The 13,678-nt window shown below is 37.3% G+C and overlaps 1 long non-coding RNA gene across 1 annotated transcript in view; it reads left to right on the forward strand.

Annotated features, from left to right (window-relative positions):
* Window positions 1-3,593: 3,593 nt before the first annotated feature.
* LOC117672576 (uncharacterized) overlaps window positions 3,594-13,678 on the forward strand; it is a 75,096-nt gene continuing 65,011 nt past the window's right edge. The window contains exon 1 of the long non-coding RNA XR_004593282.3: window positions 3,594-3,804. This is a non-coding gene — a long non-coding RNA (uncharacterized LOC117672576). The remainder of the gene's footprint in view (window positions 3,805-13,678) is intronic.

Genomic DNA, 13,678 nt, shown 5'->3' on the forward strand with positions numbered 1-13,678 from the left:
TCTGTCTTCTTGTCAAAAAACACCCTTCTCCAAGAGGAATCAAATAGGTCTTATGGGTTTCCCTGAAGAAGGTAGATGAGGCAAATTAAAATTCTACTGGGAAAGAGATCAAAAGAGTGAGAATATATTTTAATTCAATCATTTATACCCATGATTTTTCAATCTGGAATATGATTCCTACCAAATGGTTATGTTCAGTTTTAGAAGAGAGTGAACATTGTAGCTGCCCAGGTCACACACATCCAACCCCATGCACTACAAATTATATTAGTCCTATGGTTGGTCAATGTTTTTTTTTTTTTCAGTAAACCTGTTAGTTTGAGCCTGATTCTCCAGCCAAGAAGTACTAGTTTCCATCTAGATAAAGAGTTTAGTCCTCACCTAGCTGAATCAAACAAATTATGATTCATTACATTTCAGGAACGTATTCAAATATTTAAATATTTGAAAAGGTTTGTGGGTTGAATTAGTCACTGAAATCATACTCTGTCACTCTTATGCAGATAAGATATTTTATTATAAACAATGAAGCACAGAAATTATATGTAATTGAATAATTGGACTTGTCTGTCTAAAGTATTCCTGCTTTCCTCTTTTAGCATTGCAAGTAGAAGAAACCGACACCATTGTAACATTATAAAGGATCATCCTTGAACATTTTTGCCCTATTACTTTACGTTATAATTTTATACATAGTGGTAAGAAATATTTGGGCCATGAACTTAACTATAACTTTGGATGCAGGCTCAGCTATTTTGCACTACTGTAACTCCAATCTTCAAACAGCCTTCAGGATTCAAAACGAAAACCAAACACAAAAGTCTTAGCTGGCTTTGTTTTCTGAAACTTGAATTGTCATATGTGTGGGGTTGGGAGAGAAATGAAGAGGAAGGCAGATAGAATGGAAAGGCTAATCTATCTATCATTAGCATGTGTATATGTGTGTAAATATGTTAGTGGTTATGTCTTACAGTTTCTGTGTAATTACCTTTGGAAGAAAAATTAACGAACATTTGTAGAATAAAGATAAGTGAAACAGCCTTTGAATTAAGTGATGCATTTTTTAAAAAGAAAGAGACGTTTTCATTCTCACTGAGACTCTTTCTTCCAACGCTATACCAGGCAAGGATTGCTGAAGGTTTGGAAATGGAAAAGCTGTTTCATATTTTTTTCATTCCTTACACAATCATCTATATAAATGCCCAGCCGCTGGTTATTCATACAAGCTCTTGCATTATGAGTGGGGATTTGAGAATATAATTGCTTCAATCACTTTATTGAAGATTAAAGTGAAGTTATCCACAAAAGACAATCTACCTCTGCCTCGAGGTTTAAGTATTTTCTTTTTTTTCCCTTTTTTATTGTTTAACGGTGGTAAATAGTCTTCCATTTTCTTCCATAACCGTTCTCTGAGGTCTAAAAAACATGTCTTGCTTGTCTTACTTGCTTCACTCCTGTGTGGAGGACATGCCCACCAAGCTATTGTGACATGAGCCCTGCTGATCCTCACAAGTGGTTTCCATAGCATGGCTTGGCTGCATGGTACTCACAAGCACAGGGGAGAGAGCCAACTAAAGAGGCTGGTACCAGGGTTGGGTTGCCCCCAGTTTGGACTGGTTCTATAGAACCGGTAGTAAAACCAATGGGAGGCTCCGCCCACTGACCGTGATGTCATCAGAAGTGATCTGCGCATGCACAGAAGCAAGGCGCGGGCGGGCACGATCCTGTTGCAAACCGGTAGTAAAGGTAAGTAGAACCCACCCCTGGCTGGTACCAACCACATTAATCCAGGAAAATTCATGTTTCTGATTTAAGAGGGGAGGAGACAAGCAGCAACCTGCTTTCTGTAACCTGGCAGGAAGATACAGGCTGAACACAAGATTCCTTTTCCAGAAATTGTGGGCCTATTTTGCAAGTGGGGGGCAGGGGAATTATTATTGTTGTAATGTATTTGTCAGTATTCAACAGGGGAGGGGGATAATATACGTATATGTGCTTTTGTCCTTTTTAATGCACATTTTAAAATGCTTCGTCTAGGTTTTTTTTTTTAATTTGTATTTTAATTTTTTAAATAAAATTTTTTTTAAAAAAAAGATCCCTTTTCCAAAGTGAACCCTATGAGTTAAGATTTTAAATGTTTAATTATATTAAGAATGTCAGAGAGCTAGAAAAAAGTTGAAAGAAAAGGAAGAATTATTTTCTAAAATTACTGATCTTAGCCTCCACTGCCACCACCACCCAGGACTGGATATTCTCTCAGTCTAAGAATCTCACACATATATGCAGGACTAGCTCTAGGCTAAGGCTGACTGGCACTAAATTTTAGGGTGCACTAAAGTGGAAAGGGCTTCTGAAAAACACAATAAACAAGTGAAAAGCATTAATGCTGTATTCTGCAAGCCAGTATGCCCACTTGAGGATTAAATACAATTTTGCAGAATTTTGCAATAGGATCGCTATGGCTGCTGGTGTGATTAAAACTGCATTGCAAACTTAAGTTTAAAAATTTTCTGGGAGGGGAGGATGAGAAGGAGGAGGAGGAGTGCGCAAGGCTGAAAATTGTAAGTGTAAATTTCAAGAAGTTGAAGAAAAAATACAAATGTGAGAACATTGTTTTGAAATTCCTAGCAAAATCAGATGAACCAAATCATATGGGGTGCCAGATTATGTCTTTGGTAGGTGTCAAAATATCTAGAGTAGGCCCTACACATATGTGTATCAGAACAAATTCTCTGGCCCTCAAGTATGGTTTAATACTACAATCTGGAAAACAATAAAGATATTCCTCCAATTCAACTTCAGTCACTTTGGTTTTATTTGTTTACTTTTTATTCTTTCATCTGTACCTGTTTTATCTGTTTATTTGTTTTGATAAATTTATTTAATATAGGCATATAGGACAATCCTGAGGATGGAAGCAATAAAGAATCACCCCTAAACAATTTAGGCTCTTTGATTTCTGCAAACTTAGTGAAATAATAAAGAAATAATGCTCTCTTCCCAAGCAAGACACCTGATGAGAAAACAGCAATCAAAATGGATAGATTAAATTATTTTCCAATTCTCAATAAAGATGATGATGTTGGAATCGGAACCATTTGAAACAATATCCTGCTGAGATTTCTGTTCCTCGGTTGGAAGTATTAAGCAGAATGTAGCAAGTTGCATTTTGGCTTCTCTGTGCTTGCTAAGTATTCCTGTGGGCATAGCTGAATGCTATTAAATCGTCCTTAGAAGGCTCGCTTTGAGCATTCACTCACCCAAAGGAATTTTAAAGGAAAGAATTTAGCTGACCACGTATCCAGGGAAATGCCTTTCGACAGCACAAACTGCAATTGCCAGTTTTTTGAACAATTAGCTACAGTAAACAAGAGCAACTGGCTAAAAATATGACTTTAGAACTATTAAACAAATACACTCGGTTATGAAACTTATGATACTGACCTCGAACTTGCGTTCAGCGAATTGACTTTTGGGATAGTCCAGCACAGACTGGATAAGCATGGGCTGTCCAAATGAAAAGAATTTGCAAAATAAAATTGTCAGGGTCAGATGAAACAGCACACATTGCAGATTTTCTTTAAGAGAGTTAATATAGGATGCTGGCTCTCCAGAAAAGTAAACAGACTGCATTACATCAGGCATCATCTAAAAATTCTGGCCCAGAAAACTCTTTCAAGCAGCATTGACAGGAGATACAAAAAAGCTGAAGAAAATCCATGAAGCTCTTCCAGCCTACCTAAGCAACAGTTGCCGCTTTACGGCAAAAACTGTCATGCAGATCCAGGTCCATTAACAACACAGGTAGAGAAACTCAGGTACACTTTGATGCTTTTAAATACGCAGGGAAGAAGAGCTCAATGAAAGCTAATAAAATGATCGAATCCTTGGTAGTCTCATGAGCTTGTTGGTTTATTTGCAGATGTTTTGTTACCAGACTAGATAACAACTTTAGAGCTAGAGGAGAGTGGCATTTGCTGTCTTTTTATAGACAGTGATTTGCCCTGTCATTGCTGGTGGAGGTATGGTTTTCTTCTTGGTAATTCCTTGATTGGCTGTTGTTTTTACTGCTTGATTGTTTGTCTGAGCTGGTAGTCCCTTGACTGAGGTTTTGTTTATTGCTTGACTGGTATTAATCTTGGTGTTAGTCCAGGGATGAAATTCACTTAACTTTCTCTACCGGTTCGCAAATGTGCGCACACTGCATGCGTGCGAGCATGCACCATCATCCGTGTATGCGCAGAGACTGAAATTGTCGCAAAAAAGGGATGTCATGACATCCATGCGGGTGGGCGGACCCTCCTGCAGCTGCCGCTACGGGTTCGCCCGAGCCAGATAGAACCAGCTGAATTTCACCCCTGCGTTAGTCCCTGCTTATCCGGATGCTGATTGCTAGCAAGAGGTGTTCTTTGGTTTTTTTATTGTCTCTTTTCAAAGTTGTGTAAATATTGTTTATCTGTATGTGCCTGTTGATGGCTGATTTGTCAGAGTCCCAAACTTCCAGGAACTCCCTAGCCTTTTTGGATTTAGTTTGGTCTATGATGCTCATGGTTTCCCAGCTGAAACTATGGTGAAGTATGTCCATGTATTAAGGAGTTTTCATTGTGTAGTAATAGGACTGCTAGTTGGTATTCATGGATGCACTCTGCTAGTTTTCTCTCTGTCTGTCCTACTTAAAGGCTGTTACAGCTCTAGCATTTTGTGTTGTAGATCACTCCTGTTTTTTTCTCCTTAGGTTACTGGTTTGTTTTATTTTATCTGGGTTTTTTTTTGCGGGGGGATTTAAAATGTTTTGGAGAACTTTAGTTGGTTTGAATGCTATATTGTGTGCTGTGTGGTTGTAATGATCTGTTGGTTGTTTTTTGATGTATGGCAGTGATATCCTTGTGTTGGATGTGCTTTATTGGGTTGAGTGGTCAGGTTCTATTATGTATCCATTTTGTTGAAAGATGTTGTATAGGGAGTTTCCTTTTTCTAGTGTTCTGGTTTACTGCAATCCACATAGAAGTCCACTCTATGGGCAAATATGATTGATTCCTCCTCCTCCTTGTTTTGTTCCTGAGTTACACACATGACAAATATTCGTGAAACAGTATAGCATGGGCACAAAAAGCCAAAACAAATGCCTGTCTATTGCAATAAGGAGCTCTTCATTTTAAGAGGATCTTTATCCTGGCTTGCTGCAGGAAAATTCTTTTTTACAGATTTTGGTTTTACAGCAGACCCAATGCTTTTCACTCTCTATGTTTAGCTCTATAGTCTCTACCTGTATCACTTTCAGACAAAGACTATTTTTCTGGTACAGGTCTTGATTTTGTATTCACTAGGTGTTCACTTTGTCTCTTCAAACATTAAAATGAAGGTGTTCGTTTATTGTATTTTTTTTGGGATGGGCTTCCAAATATTTTCAAGTTTGCAATTAACTGAGCAGACTTCTGATTTTGAAGCGGCATGCAGCATATGCTGTGGCTTGTTCCAAGTTTCTTTTTTCTTGGAGAGAAAAGTTCCCATCGTGTCTTTTGGGAAGTGATTTTGCCAATGCAGAATGTGAAAAGTTGGAAAAGCAAATCACACTCTCTTTTCTTTCTTTTTTTCTTTAATGGCTCTCATTTTTAGTGAACAGCTAGGTATATTACTGGCTGCTATACCCACTTCCTTTTAGAAGAATTGCTTTCAGACTGCCAAAGACTTGCATTACTCCTGTGGAGTTGAAACAGATGTTGATTCAGGAAGTGTCACAGGCAGTGGCACTGGGGAACCAATACAAATGAGGAATAGCAGTCTTTTTTAATGAGCTTTGCATAACCTGCAGAGTTAGCTAGCTCTTTTAGCTGACCTAAACTTTCATCAAAGTCTTTATTTATCATCAGAGCTGAGAAGAAAAGAACCAGTCAAGATATTTCTTTTTTTTTATTGGTTTTTATTATAAAGTATAGTAATACAATTCAACGTTTTTCAGTTCCGTGGTTGTTTTTTTTTTTTTTAATTTGATTTATATGCCGCCCTTCTCCGGAGACTCAGGGTGGCTTACAATGTGCTTAGCAATAGCCTTCATCCTTTTGTATATTTATACAAAGTCAGCTTATTGCCCCCACAACTGGGTCATCAATTTACCTACCTTAGAAAGGATGGAAGTCTGAGTCAACCTTGAGCCTTGGCGAGATTCGAACCTGCAGTAATTGCAGGCAGCTGGTCTTAATAACCAGCTTAATAACAGGGTGCCTTAGACCACTGTACTACCAAGGCTCTATATATAAATACAATATTTGTATTTATAAATACAAATTTATATGTTGATATATAAATACAGTATTTACATATTATATATATAGTATTGCGTCTTTGCATAGATATAATTTGAAAGCTAATACAGATAATAATGCACAATTCTTTCTGATATATATACATATTATTTACTTGTTTGCATAAGCTTGCATCCTTACTTAGTTACTATTTAATGGTGCAGGTAATAATACTAAACTCTTTATGATCATTATTGGTTAACTTTTATACTTCTCATACTTCACTTTTTGTTTCTTTTCTCTATCCACTCGTACCATAACTCCCACACATTATAATATTCCGTATTCTCTCTTTCGTTAATCAGTAATGTTAGCTTATTCATTTCGGCGCACTCTAGTATTTTCCTGATTACTTGTTCTTCGGGTGGTAGTTTTTTCTCTTTCCAATACTGAGCATATGTTATTCTTGCCGCTGTCATTATATGTATAATTAGGTACTTCTTTTTCTTTTTGTATTCTGTTTTCAGGATTCCCAGGAGAAAGGTTTTTGGTTCAAAATCGATATTATCTTCTATTATTTCCGTAATCCATTTCCAAATCATTCTCCAAAATTTTTTCGCTTGGGGGCAGGTCCACCAACAATGGTAGAAGGTGCCTTGATTGTGGCCACATTTCCAACCATTGGGACTCGTGTTAGGATAGATTTTAGCAATCCTGGCAGGAGCTAAGTGCCACCTGTACAGCATCTTATATTGATTTTCCTTGTAAGCTACCGCCCTGGTCATTTTAAGGTTGCTGTTCCAAATTGTATCCCATTCGTTTAAATTTATGTTTTGTCCAATATTTTTGGCCCATTGGATCCTTAACCACCTCTTCTACCATGTCGTATTCCAACAAGTAATTATACAATTTAGCTAATATTTTGTTATTGGTTCCCATCCATATCTTATCAAATCTGTTCATGCTTATCTCTATACCAAACTCATCAAGATATTTCTAAGTCATAAATATTTACTTCCAAGTTGAGGGGACTGATGGCACACAAGAAGAAAATATATTACTCTACTCTGGAAAGTTTGTCAAACAGCTGAAAAAAGACAAGTTTATGGGTGCCAGGCACAGGTGGGTTCTACTTACCTTTAGTAGTGGTTCACATTGGGACTGCACGCCTTGCTGCTGCGCATGTGCAGATCGCCGATGATGACATCCGGGGTGGTGGGCGGGGTCTCCTGTTTGTTTTACTACTGGTTCTTGCAAACCAGTCCAAACTAGAGGCAACCCACCACTGGTGCCAGGAAAGAAACTGTATTTGAGGGATCCTTGGCACTCTCTGAGCTTGGTTGCTTGGTTGCAGACAATTCAAGCTAGGTAACATCATCAGCACTAGTATCAACTGTAGCCTTGATGATGTTACCTAGTTTAGGTAATAAAATGTCTGCAAGAAAACAACCAAGCTCAGAGAGCACCAAAGAGCCATCATATCAACCCTGAGGTACGAATATTCTCCTTTACTGGAAACTGTATTTCTCTTCAAGCAAAGCAACTGACAGTCGCAGCCCTCATTAATGTTCAACCTGCATGTCTCCTTCATTAATATTCAATCATTTTCTAAGCAATCTTTACTCCTGGAGAAATCAACTTAGAATCAGGTCCTGGGACCCTCATGTCACAATCAACAATATTTAGCACCAGATGAGAACTTTATACTCATCCTTATGTTTGCTTACAATAACAGCCATCTTTGAAAGTTTATTAATTATAGAACAGATGATCTTAAGAAGGTGTTGCTTGGGATAATGTATAACAATGTAATCATCACAACATAAGGCATACTTTTAAATAAGTGGGGGGAGAAATCACAGTAATAAACATGAATCCTCACCTCTTGTCCTGTAAGATCAAACACAATGGCCATTAACTGACATCTGTCACCTCCTTGTGCTAAAGTGGTCCAACTGAATCACATTTGTTTGCAAATTGAGCTTAATTCTAGCAATAAAGATTATGGGCTAGACAAACAATTAGTAATTATTAACCCATAATCAGTGGGTTGTTCATTGGAGGATTATAGTTTGGTTTCATAGCCACTTAGTAAAAAAAAAGATTCTTCTTTCCTTTAGATTAGACTTATTCCAACAATGCTGCAGTGTATGAATTTTTTTGAGCCACCTACTTTCTTATTCCCATAAGAGTTTTTAAAGATTAGCTTTCGAAACTGCTTCTCCAAGGCAGATCAAATGAGGAAAAGCAATTCTCCTGCAGAGTCAGTTTGCTGTAGTAAATAAGACATCAGGCTTAAAACCAGAAAACAGAGAGTTCTAGTCCCACCTTTGCCCCAAAGCCACCTGGATAACCATAGGCCAGTCACTTTTTCTCAGCCATAGTAAAGAAGCAATGGTAACATACTTCTGAAAAACCTTGCCAAGAAACTTTCAGAGACTTGTTCAGGCCATCTTCAAAAATTCAGACATGTTTGAAAGGAAGGGGGAGGGGGGAAGGAGTCTCCTGAAAGGTTGCTTCTGATCTTTTAGATACATCTAATTCGATCCTAGTGTTTTGTGTACAAGTCTAATCACCATAACCCTCAGACTCTATATGAGACACTTAGGAAGGCTTCAGACACCTTGTCCCATACTTCATGCTCTAGATCAGGGGTCTCCAAACTTGGCCACTTTAAGACATGTGGACTTCAACTCCCAGCATTCCCCAGCCAGCAAGAATTCCAGTTGCCAAGTTTGGAGAGCCCTGCTCTAAGTCAACTGAGAGGAGAACACATGCAGAGAGAGAGGTTACTATCCATTACAAGGACTTATCCAAACTTTAGAGAAGAACCTTTGAAGTGCCATGTATTTCAAACAACAAAGACGGGAATAAGGATCAAGAGCCAGTATTTCTCTGCCACTCATGGATCTCGCCTACATAAACACAGATGAAAATTAACCTAACCTAACCTAACTAACTTAAACTAAGGTTAATTTCCCAAAATGCAACAACACACAGTTGCAAAATCTATAAAAGTTTTTGCAGGTGACAGATGACATGGCGTACCAACTAGTGGTTAATCATATTCCAAATTATAGCAGAATTCAAGTTTTAAGGGAATCTTGAGTGGCAGACAACTATTTAACAATTCTTGCCTTCCACAGGCTTCCTTTGGCATGGCATAATGTGTTATTCTTAGTGTTTTTAGTGGGGAAATGCATCAGTACCCAGGACAAACATTGTCTGATATGTAAGGCTCCCACATTCTGATTCAAACACTTGCATTGCCAGTATTCCCAGATTGTTGGAGGTACAGTAATATGCTTACTCTGTAAACCACTTAGAGACGGCTGTGAAGCGCTGTATATATAAGTCTAAGTGCTATTGCTATTCTTATGCTATTCTGTGTTTTGTAACTTCTCTGTCTCCTTCTCCCTAGTCTTTTCCCGCAGGTGTTGGGTCTCCATTTCGGATCAACAAACACCATTTCACACTATCAGACATAGCAACTGGGTCCAACTTTTTTCCTCCCTCTTCTTTCCTCTTCTACATTCTTTCCTGAAAATAGCCAAGTTCTAGATTTATATTTTCAGTGCTAAAATTCTTCATTAGTAAGTTACTAAGTGCAGAAATCAGCAGGAGGATCTTAGTAGTTAAACAAGCTGAGTTGAGCGACTTTAGTTAGCAGGATAAGTAAGATAGTGAGAGAACCAGACATTGGGGAAGTCCATATATGTTGCATGCAGACAGTTGCAAACATCCATCTTCATCACCACTAACTGAAGGAACTTCAGCACCAACTTAAGAAAAAATTCTTATCACCCAAACATTGAAGCTCTATTGAAAATTAGCATAAACAACACTAATAATTGTGTCTTACTGAAAAGGACCAGGTGGCATTATCGTCTATTTCATGTAGAAATACAATTAACTTGACAGATGGCTCTTTCTTCAACTTGAGTGATAAAATAGCATCTTCCTCTATATCAAGGGGCCATAGACTAGCTTAGAGGACAAATGTACATTTAAGTCCATCCTTCAAGACCTGTTTGCTGTTCCCTTCTATTAATATCTGCCACCTACATTAAGCATTGTGTTATTCTACATTATTCTACTTATATATCTTCAAATATTAGTTCTCAGTTAACTATTGTATTTGTATTATTATTGTGTTTAAATAATAATCCTCAAGTTATTTTTAGTTTTCATACATGTGTTTTTATTTCAGGAGTACAGTCTGACAACAGTACTGCTGACATTTGGAGAAAACCTGTCCTTTCATCTCGGTTCAATAAAGACATAAACTTTTATATGTCTACAAAACAAAAGATAAAATGACTTAAAGAGCTTCCAAAATAAAATTGCTGCAATTATATTTACTTGCAGTTATCTGCTCTTTCTTTGCATTGGCTTTCACCATTTAGAGTTCATATAAGCCAGGAGAAATACATTTTTTAAAAAATGGTATTTTGTGATTATATATTTTTATGCAAATCTATCAGGGTTGTGATTATAGGTTGGTATGCTTTGTTATTTTATGTAAGCCTCTGGAATGAAAAAGCAATTATATAAAATAGTCAAATAAAAACATGTAGAAGCCCTTCAAATTGTACTGCCATCTACCAGATGGAAGTTTTTCTATATGTAGAATCATCAAGTAGAAAGTGCTTCTCCATTGACGGGAACCAAATGCAATTCAAGCAGAAACTTCAAATTCTTTAATGCGTCTCTCAATAATATTCAAATGTGAGTACAGTTACCTTGAAATAAATGTGAATTCTATTTGTGTCGAAGAAGGCCTATGGATTTCATTGAAAAATTGAATATATATCATGATTAACTGCAGCCATGTTTTCCATCTGTCTTAAGTTTTAGTACTTATATCAACGCAAATAGTTCAAGTTACATCATAAGTAAGACAAATAAAAATCACTTTCCTTGTTTCGACAAAGAAAGAATGTTCATAGCTCAGGGCTCAACTGTGGGGTCCTTGGTGCTCTCTGAGCTTGGAGGTTTTCTTGCAGATATTTTGTTACCAAACTAGATAACATCATCACTGAAGATGTTATGTAGTTTGGTAATGAAATATTTGCAAGAAAATCACCAAGCTCAGAGCACACTGACCTCACTTTCCTTGTTGTTTAGACCATCAAGCAAGCTGTTTAGTATCACTTGAATCACTGTGCACTACAGATATAGTACAGGAATGTCTTCTTTGGATCAGGTTGCATAGTTGGGAGGGGGGAGGGAGGGAGAATGGAGGGAGGGAGGGAGTCAGTATAGACAAAGCTAAGCTATATGGATTGATAGTTGGATCTGATGCATGAAAAAGAAGTGAAGCTGTCTTACTAAATAACTCTCTTACACTAAATAGTTATCTTACTCCTTTTCTTCTGTAGGCTGAAGCCAATACGAAATATATGTGAGTTCTGTGCTTGATATATTGATCCAGACCATTGACAAAAAATAAGTTCTTCTCCAGGCAGATTTAAAGGCCAAGTTTGTCTAGTCCAATCAGCAGGCAGTGATATTTGTGTGTGTGTGTTTGAGGGGCGGGGAAGGGAGGGAGAGAGAGAATATAATAGCACTGCATCCATTTTGGGATAGCTCAGCTTTGGTTTATGGGGAAACAAATGACTAAACATAAACAAGTGAAAATGTGTGGAGAAATAATGAGATGAATCCTCCAATTTATACTCCTCAAATAAGCATCAATGGAAAGTTATTTTTATGTCCTGACACTGTTCCTTGAATGGAACAAGGACATCTCTTCGGGTTTTAAAGTATACAGTAAAGCACAAGAACTGATTGTTATAGTCTAAAAACTGACTAGCATATACGTGAACTAACAATACATAACTGATGTTTGGGACTGACATAGATTTCCTCTTTCTGACTACCATGTAAATAGTTTGTTACTTTTAGTGATGACAGATTTGCCATTTAGTCATTAAGGAAGCAAACGATGATATTTATGTGATAGGAAGGTGAGCCTGAATTTAAGCATAGACTTCAAAAATAGGTGTAGAAGGGAGGTGGAAACCTGTGTAACCCCAGCTTTCCCATCTTGTTAGCCTTTGGTTACCATCTCCATTTTAAATCAATCCTGATTATTTCTGTCCAGCCATTCCATAATATATGCATGTGGCATGAGAAAATATGTACGTGTCATATATTTGCCAGAAGCCAAATTCAAATAAAACAAAAATCAAAAGACAGAGTAAGTCCACTCATACAAATTCAATGAATACCTACTAATAAAGTTAATTGTCTATAAAAAATGAGGCGTCACATTTACAAAACCTCTTGGTCCTCAGTATTTCCCAACCATTCTTCGCATAGATACAAATCTGTTTCTCACCCAGACACACATGGGGGTACACAAATGCACACATTTCCTTCCCTCTTAGCTACTCTCTGGGCTAATCTTCAAAAGCATTCAAGTTTTACCAAGCAAATCCTGCAGCCATTTGCAATATATAACATTGTATTCTTTTCAACAGTCTAAGTAATCCTTGACTTATGACTATAACAGAGCCCAAAATTTCTGTTCCTAAGCGAGACAGTTGTTAAGTGAGTTTTGCCCCATTTTACAACCTTTCTTGCCACAATTGTTAAGTGAATCACCACAGTTGCTAAATTAGTATCACAGTTGTTAAGTGAATCTTGCTTCCCCATTGACTTTGCCTGTCAGAAGGTCACAAAAGGTGATCACATGACCCCGGGACACAGCAACCGTCATAAATGTGAATCAGTTGCCAAATATCCAAACTTTGATCATGGGGATGCTGTAAGGGTCGTAAGTATGAAAAACGGTCATCAGTCAGTTTTTCTCTATGCCGTAACTTCAAAAGGTCACTAAACAAATAGTTGTAAATTGAGAATTACCTGTAGTAATGTAAGATGACCTTCACCTAAATTCACAGATGAGGATTTGAAGGGAAAAAAACATCTTGTTTGTACGTAGATGTAGCACTCTGATGGATGACATTCTTCGCAGGCATCATTTGTACAGAGTGCCTCAGTTAGAAAAAGATACACATCACATTTCATACACTTCTTTTTCTGGCTTAGCACTAAGTATATAGCAACTAAATTGGAACTGGAATGTATTTATGATTATATCTCTTGTCTCTCTCTCTGAACTAATCGTTGGCACTGGAACCTAGGGTTTTTTTCAAAATAAAAATAAAAATCCTTATTTTCACATGATATTTTTGCATCTTAGGAAAGGCTAGCCTCATAAATCAAACAGCACAACTGATCAGAGTCTTCAGCTAGAGTTTGCAAAACAGGCAATTTATTCCATTTTTCTCCTTTAAAGCTGTTGCCTGTGCCAGATGTAGGAATATGAAAATATGCATTATCTTTCTCAGTCTTGGGGGTAAAATAAACTGATTTTTTTTTTCTCTCAGTTCTATTTCCCTTTTTCTGTTTGGTTTATAAGGACAACA

Source organism: Pantherophis guttatus, chromosome 3 (assembly GCF_059756535.1).
Source record: "Pantherophis guttatus breed Tessera chromosome 3, ASM5975653v1, whole genome shotgun sequence".
Taxonomy (NCBI): Eukaryota; Metazoa; Chordata; class Lepidosauria; order Squamata; family Colubridae; genus Pantherophis; species Pantherophis guttatus.